Genomic DNA, 12052 nt, shown 5'->3' with positions numbered 1-12052 from the left:
CTTGGGAAAATGCAACACTAAAGGGTGACGATCCCTGCCTACAGTGAGCTTACAGTCTAGAGAGCAAAATGTTCCAGTCTTGAAGAAGGGCTCCTTGGGAAAGGTCCTCAAAGGCTGAGCAAAGTTGCCATGTCTAGTACGGTAATTAAGTCCTGGAGGAAGCACATAGGAAATCTGGCTTTGCTCTAAGAGACTGAACTTTATAGTGGTATTCAAGTGATTTTAAATCTTTGTTGCCCCACTGAGTGGCAGAATTCTGTTCTGACGCAGTTTGGCATTTCTTATGTTTCTCTCTGTCCATCCCCATAAACAAGCATCCGAATGATGATTCATCTTTTTCAAACCACAGTATCAACTCCAGAGCCACCAGAAAGGAAAGTATCTAAAGTGAGACCTTCTGCTCCAAAGGCTGAAAGATTTCCCTTTCCAAAAGCACTTCCTCCAGCTCAGGACTAACCACTGTGGTGAACTCTACATCCCTACTGACTGGGCTCTTCCAGTCACAGAGATAAGGCAGAGAATTCGAAACTCTGGGCCTGTCTGTTGGGGACCTTTCATCAACGTGAACTTTGATTTAAGAAGAAAAGAAACTTACAATTGACTTTCAGCCAAGACAAATGGCATTTCTCTGTTTCAGGGCTGCTCAATTGGGGAAGGAAGTCAAAACTCTTGTGTTTTTAGTTCTGTTGCCATTATGAATCACTCCATCTTCACAGTGTCCTGTGAGAGCTTGTGAGAACTACCAACTCAGGCCTGTACAGAGGAATTCTAGGGGGTCTGATTCCAGTCTACGTGTCCAGAGATGAAAAGAAGCCCCCTTAGCTCTCTTGTTTTAAAAATAGAATATAGCTGGGCTTGGGGCAAACTAAAATTAGCTTGGAAAGAGGAGAGACATTGCTATGGGGAGTGAAAATGCCAGGTCAGGCTTCATTTTACTGCTGCTTTCACTGTTTCTGGAGGGAAATTACTTTTCAGTTGACAAGATGGGTGAAAACAGTATGGGAGAAAGATGTTCTGTGTGTTTTTCCCCTTGAATTCCTGCCTATGTTTCTGTTTCCTCTAACTTCCTATATCTCTCTCCTTTTCGCTCCCTTCTTTGATGGCTCATCTCCTCCCCCACCTGCCTCTTCTAAGCAAACTTTCAAGGAACTTGCTATTCTCATAGAGACCTTTATGGTTAATAGTGAGTTTCCCCAACCAAAACCCACGACAAAACTTTGCACATGCTTCTTTCTCCAACATGGCCAGTTCTAAATGCATGCCATCCCTGTAGGAGAGCTTAAGTCAAAAGTCAAAGTCAGTGACTTTGAGGAATAAGACAACCATGTTTAGTGAACACATCTTGGAGCAGAGCAAGGGGTTGATTTCGACAACATTATTAAGACAGGGGGCAAAGAATGGAGGAATATGACTGGAGCTGGACAAATCTGATTGGCATAGCCTGTACCATTTGCTTTGCCACAGAGCCTTAAAAGGATCATTGTAGGAAATAAGAGTGAGAAGACATGCAGAATACATCAACTCTGCAAACTGTGGCATTCCTTGCCCTAACCCTACCCTGCTGGATTGGAACCTCAACCAATTACTCAATCAGTCAATTAGGGGTGTTTACTGAGGGCTTAGTATGTGAACAGCTCCACCATATTAAGTGCTTGGGAAAGGGTAATACAGTAGAGTTGGTAGACTCGATACCTGCCCATAAGGAGCTTACAGTCGACTCCTATATTGGACTATTGGCCCTTCTCTCCCAAACCATTCAATTTATCATTCTTCTTGCGTCCTTTAGGGAGGAATCATGAGGTGCCCTGTGCCCATACGAAAGAGGCTGTTATCTCAAAAGCACAAGCTATTCATCACATGGAAATAAACAGTGGGCGTAAGCATATGTGACAGAGTGAGAGAGAGAGATTTACAAATATGCCCATCTATTTATTTTTCTAAACCAAAATTCTTGTAAACTATGGTTGACTAACTGCCAGCTCTCCAGGCATAAATCAGTGCTCACTGTAATCAGTTTAACAGTTTACCTGCTTCTTGTGTGTGACATGGTTACTTTAAATCCATCGAGAGATTGGCTATTTGAAGGATTCATCTGCTAATGCAAGCCAGAAAATGGTGTGGGGAAAGGAGGTCTCTCAAGAGTGGCAAGAAAACCGCATTGCAGTGGAGGTGATATCAGGGATGGGAAGAAGTGGCAACTGCCAGAATAACAAACATGAATTATATGTAGTCTTTCCACTTCTCCTACGAATGTCTTCTGTGGAATGCTTCATCAGTAACGTTTTTTCTTCTAAATCCCCTTAACCACTTCCCAAGACATAAGGAATCCCCAATGCCAATGCTACTCTAAGAGCAGAACCTTTGAAAACTCCAAACCAAATTGGAATGTCCCAAGGCAAGGAGGGGAAATGCTATGCCAGGTTAAAATGGAGCCCCCAATTTAAACAGAGGGTGATAATAATGAAAATAATAATAGTAATAGTATTTAAAACCTATTGAAAGCATAGCTCCTCCATGAGGTCTTCCTCAACTAAGGCCTCATTACCTCTTTTCCCACTCCCTTCTGTGTCACCTTTGCACTTGTATTTGCACCCTTTATTCACCCCTTCCTCAACCCCACAGCACTTATGTACATATCTTTAATTTCTTTATATTAATGTCCGTGTCCCACTCGGGACTGTAAGCTTGCTGTGGACAAACTTACAGCTTGTCCCAAAACTAAAACTAAAACTAAACATGTTCAGTTTAAACACTTAAAAGTCAACATGTCCAAGACTGAACTCCTTGTCTTCCCTCCCAAACCCTGCCCTCTCCCTGACTTTCCCATCTCTGTTGACGGCACTACCATCTTTCCCATCTCACGAGCCTGCAACCTTGGTGTTATCCTCGACTCTGCTCTCTCATTCACCCCTCACATCCAAGCAGTCACCAAAACCTGCCAGTCTCAGCTCCGCAACATTGCCAAGATCCGCCCTTTCCTTTCCATCCAAACTGCTACCCTACTCGTTCAAGCTCTCGTCCTATCCCGTCTGGACTACTGCATCAGACTTCTCTCTGATCTCCCATCCTTGTGTCCCTCCCCACGTCAATCCATACTTTATACTGCTGCCCGGATTGTCTTTGTCCAGAAACGCTCTGGGCATGTTACTCCCCTCCTCAAAAATCTCCAGTGGCTACCAATCAATCTGCACATCAGACAGAAACTCCTCACCCTGGGCTTCAAGGCTCTCCATCACCTCGCCCCCTCCTACCTCACCTCCCTTTTCTCCTTCTACAGCCCACCCCACACCCTCCACCCTCCACTCCTCTGCCGCTAATCTCCTCACTGTGCCTCGTTCTCACCTGTCCCACCATTGACCCCCGGCCCACATCATCCCCTGGGCCTGGAATACCCTCCCTCTGCCCATCCGCCAAGCTAGCTCTCTTCCTCCATTCAAGGCCCTACTGAGAGCTCACCTCCTCCAGGAGGCCTTCCCAGACTGAGCCCCTTCCTTCCTCTCCCCCTCGTCCCCCTCTCTATCGCCCCATCTTACCTCCTTCCCTTCCCCACAGCACCTGTTTATATGTATATATGTTTGTACATATTTATTACTCTATTTATTCATTTATTTATTTTACTTGTACATATCTATTCTATTTATTTTATTTTGTTAGTATGTTTGGTTTTGTTCTCTGTCTCCCCCTTGAAGACTGCCAATGTGTACTTCCCAAGTGCTTAGTACAGTGCTCTGCACACAGTAAGTGCTCAATAAATACGATTGATTGATTGATTGATTGTGGACAGAGAATATATCTGTTTATTGTTGTATTGAACTCTCCCAAACACTGCTCTGCACACAGAAAGTGCTCAGTAACTATGATTGACTGACTGACTGACAAAATCATCCAGCAGATAAGTGGCGGAGCTGGGTTTAGAACCCAGGTCCTTCTGACTCCCAGGCCTGTGCTCTGGCACTTAACTTCACTCTTCCTAAGTTCTCTCATTTGCAAAATGGGGATTCAGTACCTCTTCTCCCTCCAGCTTAAGCTGTGAGCCCCTTGTGGGACCTAATTATCTTGTATCTACCCCAGTGATTCGAACAGTTCATTCATTCATTCAATTGCATTTATGCTTGGCACATAGTAAGCACTTAATAAATACCGCAACTATTATATTCATTTTCTCTTCTCTCTCTTTCTCACCCCTCCCTCAGCTCCCAGAAGAATTAATGTTACTAAAGGACTTTCTTCTTCTTCGACTAATAAAAAGTCATATTTTTAATTAGCATCTTTGATCTCCTCCCCTATAACGCTAGAAAGGGCCTGACCATCTCAGTTTGACAGGAGTTTCCAACCTGAATATGTGATGAATAATAGTCATCCAAAATTTTGGCCACTTCATCTCCTGCTGATGCTGTTTGTCTCTGAGCCAACCCTAATGTCTGGCCCCCTACAGGCAATTGAATTTGTCAAAATCTTTAAGGTCCAGGAAGCTGAAAATAGGAGACAGGCCTAGCAATAGGCATTTCTTCACAGATAGGTATTTCTGCTAAGGCTCTTGCTCACAAAAGAAGTCAGTTAATTTGCTCTCTTCCTAATTGGAGGAAGGTTGCTAGTCAGGTATAACCGTCCAAGAAGCGCAGGTGGATGAATACAGGGAATACAATGTTCCAATAGGGCAGATTTAACAGTCCCTCATGTAAGTGATCTTTTCCTAATAGAGCAACTAAGTAGGCTGGGGAAGAGACATTTCTGAAAGGCAAGGATAGGCTAAACGTGGACATATTTATTCATTCATTTTATGGTAGTTGTTAAGCACCTACTAAGTGCCAGGCACTAAACTAAGCACTGGGGTAGTTACAAGATAATCAGGTTGGACACACTCCCTGTCCCACATGGGGCTTCCAGCCTAAGTAGGAGGAAGTATGATTTAATCCCCATTTTTTAGATGAGGAAACTGAGGCACAGAGAAGTTAAGTAACCTGTCCAAGGTCACCCAGCAGACAAGTGGAAGAATCGGTATTAAACCCAGGTTCTCTGACTCCCAGGCCTGTGCCCTTTCCACTGCACCACACAGACTCTCTATTTTCAGTTCTCCACAAGCACATTCAGCTGGACTGGCCTCTTCATTGAAGAGTGCCCTTGAGTAATAATAATATGGGAAATGACAGTAATAATAATTGTATCTGTTAAAAGCTTACTATGTGACAAGGCCTACACTAAGCGCTGAAGCAGATATGCTATGCAAATGCATAAATTCACACATTTGTTTAGAAGGGGAAATGCTAACAATGATTACAATAATTAAAGAAACTTAGGGTTTGTTTCTTGTGAGAACTCAAGAGAACATAATTCCCTTACCTCTGTTCATGGGGGAGGTGAAAAAAATAAGGTGGCTGTATTTGCACATGGCAAAACCAGTTCTATTTTGTACTCTCCCTAGCGCTTTGTGGAGTGCTCTGCAGACAGTAATTATTCAGTAAATGCTACCAATTGATTATTCATTGCCAATTGATTATACATTGCCAGGATCTGCCCTATCCTCTCCATCCCAACCGCTACCCTGCTCGTTCAAGCTCTCATCCTATCCCGTCTGGACTACTGTATCAGCCTTCTCTCTGACCTCCCATCGTCGTGTCTGTCCCCACTTCAAACCATACTTCATGCTGCTGCCCGGATTGTCTTTGTCCAGAAACGCTCTGGGCATGTTACTCCCCTCCTCAAAAATCTCCAGTGGCTACCAATCAATCAGTGCATCAGACAGAAACTCCTCACCCTGGGCTTCAAGGCTCTCCATCGCCTCGCCCCCTCCTACCTCACCTCCCTTCTCTCCTTCTACAGCCCACCCCACACCCTCCACCCCTCTGCCGCTAATCTCCTCACCGTGCCTCGTTCTCACCTGTCCCGCCATCGACCCCCTGTCCACGTCATCCCCCGGGCCTGGAATGCCCTCCCTCTGCCCATCCACCAAGCTAGCTCTCTTCCTCCCTTCAAGGCCCTACTGAGAGCTCACCTCCTCCAGGAGGCCTTCCCAGACTGAGCCCCTTCCTTCCTCTCCCCCTCGCCCCCCTCTCCATCCCCGCCATCTTTCCTTCCCTTCCCCACAGCACCTGTATATATGTATATATGTTTGTACATATTTATTACTCTATTTATTTATTTATTTATTTTACTTGTACATATCTATTCTATTTATTTTATTTTGTTAGTATGTTTGGTTTTGCTCTCTGTCTCCCCCTTTTAGACTGTGAGCCCAACTGTTGGGTAGGGACTGTCTCTATATGTTGCCAACTTGTACTTCCAAGCGCTTAGTACAGTGCTTTGCACACAGTAAGCGCTCAATAAATATGATTGATTGATTGATTGATTGATTGATTGATTGATTGATTCCAAAACAAGACCCTAGCAGGAGAAATGTTCCTCCACCCTTATGGTCAAAATAAAAGGAATTTGGTGACAGTGTCATAATATTGTGGGATTGAGTTCATGTGAAGAGGCAAATGCCACTATTCCTCTTTCTTGTGGGCTTTTTTCTCTCTACTCACTGAATTCTGATTTTAGCTAAACCTCTCCAAGCAACACCATCCAGTTCTGCCACTTGGCTCCATAGACTTTGCCCTAGTCCCCTTGGCTCGACACCCATTTCCCCTCCTCGGGTCCTTCCTCAGCTCTGAGGAATGGTTTCAGACCTGGCTAACAGTGGTGCTCCCCTTCTCTCCCTGAGGAGAACAGCTACGTGTACAGTCCCAGAAAGAAATTGCCAACTACACCCTGTAAGAGATGAATTTGGGCCTGGTGACTACTGCCTCGTGTGCTTCCTAATGGGCTTGGGGATCCACCTGATTGACTGATAGTGCCCAGGAGTGCTAGGAGCTCTGAGCAGCCTGGTTCAGCTGCCTGACCATGGGAGGCTTTTCTTGTGGGAGGGTTAGGATTCGTGACTAGAAAACCCCCAAACAATATCTCTGTCAACATCACAGAGACTGAGGCAGGCTCTGGGGAAAGTCTTCTGATGATCTAGAAACCTAGTCGCCTTGCCTACTGCAGATTCTTGCCATGACAATCAGTAGTATTTATTGAGCCCTTACCATTTGCAGAGCATGGTAACCAAGCACTTGGAAGAGTGCATAAACTGCAAGGCCAAATGACAAGAGCATTTGCCACCTTTCTGCTGGTTGACTTTGGGCAAGTCACTTAACTTTTCTATGCCTCAGTTTCCTCATCTGTAAAATGGGAATTAAATCCTACTACTACTACTAATAATAATGGTTTTGTTAAGCACTTACTATGTGCCAGGCACTGTATTAAGCACTGGGATGGATTCAAGCTAATCAGGTTGGACACAGCCCCTGTCCCATGTGGGGCTCACAGTCTCAAACCCCATTTTATAGATGAGGTAACTGAGGCACAGAGAAGTGAGTGACTTGCCTAAGGTCACGCATCAGACAAGTGATGGAGTCAGGCTTAGAACCCACGACTTTCTGATTTTTAGTCCTGTGTTCTATCCACTACACCACACTACTCCCTCCTACTTAGTCTGCGAGCCCCATAAGGTGCTCTGCCCTTACTAGGCTCTCCATAATTTATTGAAAGGTTAATCTGCCCAGCCGTGCCAGTAGAGATTCTGCTGCCAGTCGAGGTGGGCAGGGAATTCCTTGTGGTCAGGGAATGTGTCTACCAACTCTGTTTTATCATACTCTCCGAAGCACATAGGACAGTGTTCTGCACACAGTAAGTGCTTAAGAAATACCATTGATTGATTGATTTATCAGAGTCTCACCACCGTGGTACCTGAAGTGGCAAGGCTGCTGAATACTGGCCACAGCATCTTCATTGCTCAGGCTACAGTTGGCATGGCTGTGGGTGATACGATGGCAGCATCGCTACAGTTAACTGTCAATGCAACCTCTTAGGGCCCTTTACTCCCTTTTCCTTTTTCCTTTCCCTGCTTTTTTTCTCCTCTTCCCTCTGCAGTTACTCTTTCCTCCTCCCTTTCCCCCCCCCCCTTTCCTCTTCTACTCTCCACTTTTTCCATTTCCCCCTGGTCCTTCCTCTTTCTCTTTCTCTTTCTTTCTCTGTTCCCTTTGGGCCCCACCATTTTGGCCCAAGCTTTGTGCCACCTTATGGGATGGTGCCTGAACAGGTAGAGGCTCCATGACATGGCGGGTCACAATGGAGAGAGCGTCAGAATCTAAACCAGATTTAAACCTCCTAAATCTTCTAATTTAGTCCAGCTGTCAAGCCATTAAAGTTTCTCAAGTTCTTGCCCTGGACTAGGTACCTAAACTCTGATGAACGTAAAGAAAAAGAGACAATCTACCATATTCATTCATTCACTAATTCATTCAATCGTATTTGAGTGCTTACTGTGTGTAGAGCACTGTACTAAGTGCTAGTACATTACAGTACATATATTCATGCATTCATTCATTCATATATATTGAGCACTTACTGTGCACAAAGCACTGTTCTAAGCAATTGGGAGAGTACAGTATAACAGTGAACAAACACAGTCCTTGCCCAAAACCAGCTTACAGTCTAGAGGGGGAGACAGACATTAATATAAATACATAAATTACAACTATATATGTCCAACCATATTATCTTGTATCTAACCCAGGGCATGGCACATTGTGGTACTGATGGTATTCTGTTAAGAGCATGTAGTATTGATAGTATTTGTTATGCGCGTACTATGTGCCAGTCACTGTACTAAGTGCTGGGGTGGATACAAGCAAATTGAGTTGGACACAGTCCCTGTCCAACGTGGGGCTCACAGTCATAGTAAGCCCTTAACAAATACCATTATCATTATTATTATTATCATGGGCCCGGGAATCTGAGGGCCTGAGTTCTAGTCCAAGCTCTGCCACTTACCTGCTATGTGATCTTGGGCAAGTCATTTAACTTTTCTGTGCCTCAGTTCTCTCATCTGCAAAATAGGGGATCAACACCTGATCTCCCTCCTACCTGAGACTATGAGCCCCATGTGGGACTTGATGATCTTGTATCTCCCCAAGTGTTTGGTACAGTGCTTGTCTATTATTATTATCATTGTTGCTATTGTTATTATTATTATTAACGAACACTTTGTAATTCATGCCAGCCCCATGATACTTATGAAAATCATCTTATACTCTATCATTTCCTCTATCCCTAATGCACTTCAATGCCTGCCTCCTCCCCTAGATTGTCCATTTGGCCAGAGATCTCATCTACCAACTCTGAAGAATTTATTGAACACTTTACTGTGCACAGAGCATTGTACTAAATGCTGGGAAAAAATACAGAGATGGAAATTAAACTTGTTCCTCATCCTTTGTGGGGCTCACAGTGTTCTCTCCCAAACATGTAGTTCAGTCCCCTGCATACAGTAAGTGTTCAATAAATGCTACTAATTGAATGATTGATTGAGTACAGTTCAGTAAAGTAATAGACATAATGTGTGCCCAGAAGGAGCTTTCTCCCCCTCTAGGCATTAAGCTCGTTGTGGGCAGGGAATGTATCTACCAACTCTTTTATTTTGCACTCTACCAAGTGCACTGCACACAGTAAGCACTCAGTGAGTTGTGGGACTGTAATAGTCATGGGAGAGCCATCCACTCAAAAAATCCTTTCAAAACTGCACATGACACAATACAGATACTGCCAATAGGTGTTCAAATATTGACAAGTAGAGTAAGTGAACTGCCCAATTTCCACCTCCAGGGCCATCCCCAACTAACCTTCCTTTCTTCCTCTCCCACTCCCTTTGGTGTTGCCATTGCACTTGGATTTGCACCCATTATTCACTCACCCTCAGCCCCATAGCACTTATGTATGTATTCATAATTCATTTGTATAAGTTAATACCTCGATCCCCCTCTTGACTATGAGTTTGTTGTTGACAGGGAATATTTCTATCCACTTTGTTATATTGTACTCTCCCAAGTGTTTAGTAGTTCTCTGTACACAGTACAGCTTAATATATATGATTGATTGATTGAGAGTTAGGCTCAGCTCCAGATTTCATTATCGTGGGGACTCTTTTAGGTAAAATGAAGAACAACCCGAATGTACTGAACACAATATAATACTGTCTGTCTGTCTTATGCCATCGAGTCATCTATGACCTATTGCGATGCCATAGACACATCTCTCCCAGAATGTCCCACTTCCATTTGTAATCATTCTGGTAGTGTATCCATATACTTTTCTTGGTAAAAATACAGAAGTTGTTTACTGTTGCCTCCTTTCTCATAGTAAACTTGAGTATTCACCCTTGATTCTCTCCCATGCCACTGCTGCCCAGCATTGGTGAGTTTTGGTTTGTAGCCGATTGCCTTCCACTCACTAGCCACCGCCCAAGCTAGGAATGGAATGGATATGCCTCTGCCTGACTCTCCCTCCTGTAGTGGAGACTGGTAGAGTACTGGAAACTCTCCAGGGGTGACCCTGAGAGGGAGTGTAATACTGTATTAAGGGGAAATTGATGAATGGGATGCAATTTGAGTGTGTGTCTTTAATCCAACTTAACTTCTCTGTGTCTTAGTTCCCTCATAGTACTTTGCACATAGTAAGTGCTTAACAAATGTCATTATTATTTTATTATTTTATTTATATAGTGATTACTAAGAGAATGATAGGTTAGTTATTCAAAGATTGCAGGTGGTAAATTAGATGCTTTGACCAGGTAGTGAAATGCAGCCACCCAACTCTGGGTTGGGTTGTTTCACTTACTTTACATGGAAAAATCAGTCAACCCACAATACTCGTTGAGCACTTACTCTATGTAGAGAACTGTAATAATAATAATAATAATAATAACAATAATAATTATAATAATAATGGCATTTTTAAAGTACTTACTATGTGCCAAGCACTGTTCTAAGTGCTGCGGAGGTTACAAGGTGATCAGGTTGTCACACGGGGGACTCACGGTCTTTAATCCCGATTTTACAGTTGAGGTAGTTGAGGCCCAGAGAAGTTAAGTGACTTTCCCAAAGTCACACAGCTGACAATTGACAGAGCTGGGATTTGAACCCATGACCTCTGACTCCCAAGCCCGCACTCTTTCCTCAGACAGACAGACAGACTCAGACAGGAGCCATGATTAGAATCCAGGTCCTCTGATGCTCAGGTTTGTGTTCTTTCCACTAGACTGCACTGCCTTTCTTCACTGCCTCTCTTCATTCCCTTCGTCTGATGCCACCCCTCAAATTGCCTCCTGAATGTGTATTATCATTATTTTTATTATTATTACATCCAAATGAATATAATGTGATGTAAATAGAGAGCCAACTCTGGAATCCTAAGTAAAGGCTATTTAAGAATAATCTACTCCTAGTTCTTATTCAGATTTTTAAAATGAGCCCTAGAAATATCAATAGTCAATTGAAAATTATATTAGTTTCCCAGCATGACGTGAAAGACTCTTAAATGAGATTTTTCAAGACCACTTTCTCATTCCTAGACTATGAACCATCTCTAAAACTCTTAAGGGCTATATGTTGAAAATTCCATCTCCCTTCACACAGAAATCGAATTCCATAGTCTCATTTTCCTAGAATGCTGCTTTTCTAGGGAATGGACCATTTCTATTAACAGAGTATTTTCTCTCTTCCTCTTGAAAATCTACCCCTGAATGAGAGAAGACCATTCTTGCATTCTTGAGATTTCAGTCGGGGTTGATGGACAATCAATCAATGATATTTATTAAGGACTTACTGTGTTTGTAGAGTACTGAACTTTAGTGCTTGGGAGAGTACAATCCAAGAGAGTTGGTAGACCTGTTTCCTGCCCAAGAGGAAGTTACAGCCTAGAGGGGGAGATAGACATTAAAACAAATTATGGATATGTACATAAGTGCTGAGGTAACGAGAGTGGGCTGAACATCAGGTGCCCTGTTGCAAAGGTGACATAGAAGGGAGAAGGAATAAAGGAAATTAGGGCTTAGTCAGAGAAGACTTCTGGGAGAAGATGAGATTTTTAATAGGGCTCTGAGAGGGGAGTAGTGAACTGTGAGATATGGAGTGGGAGGAAATTCCAGGCCAGAAGGAGGATGTGGGCCAGGTGTCAGTGGTGAGATAGACAA

The 12052-nt window shown here is 43.5% G+C and overlaps 1 non-coding gene across 1 annotated transcript; it reads right to left on the bottom strand.

Moving 5' to 3' along the window:
• Window positions 1–10285: 10285 nt before the first annotated feature.
• LOC119946703 lies at window positions 10286–10423 on the bottom strand. Its single transcript, XR_005456460.1, has one exon. It is a non-coding gene; the product is annotated as a small nucleolar RNA SNORA7 (small nucleolar RNA).
• Between the last annotated feature and the right edge of the window lie 1629 nt (window positions 10424–12052).

The sequence above is a fragment of the Tachyglossus aculeatus genome, chromosome Y2 (assembly GCF_015852505.1).
Source record: "Tachyglossus aculeatus isolate mTacAcu1 chromosome Y2, mTacAcu1.pri, whole genome shotgun sequence".
NCBI lineage: Eukaryota > Metazoa > Chordata > Mammalia > Monotremata > Tachyglossidae > Tachyglossus > Tachyglossus aculeatus.
This window is presented reverse-complemented; position numbering and strand designations above follow the sequence as displayed.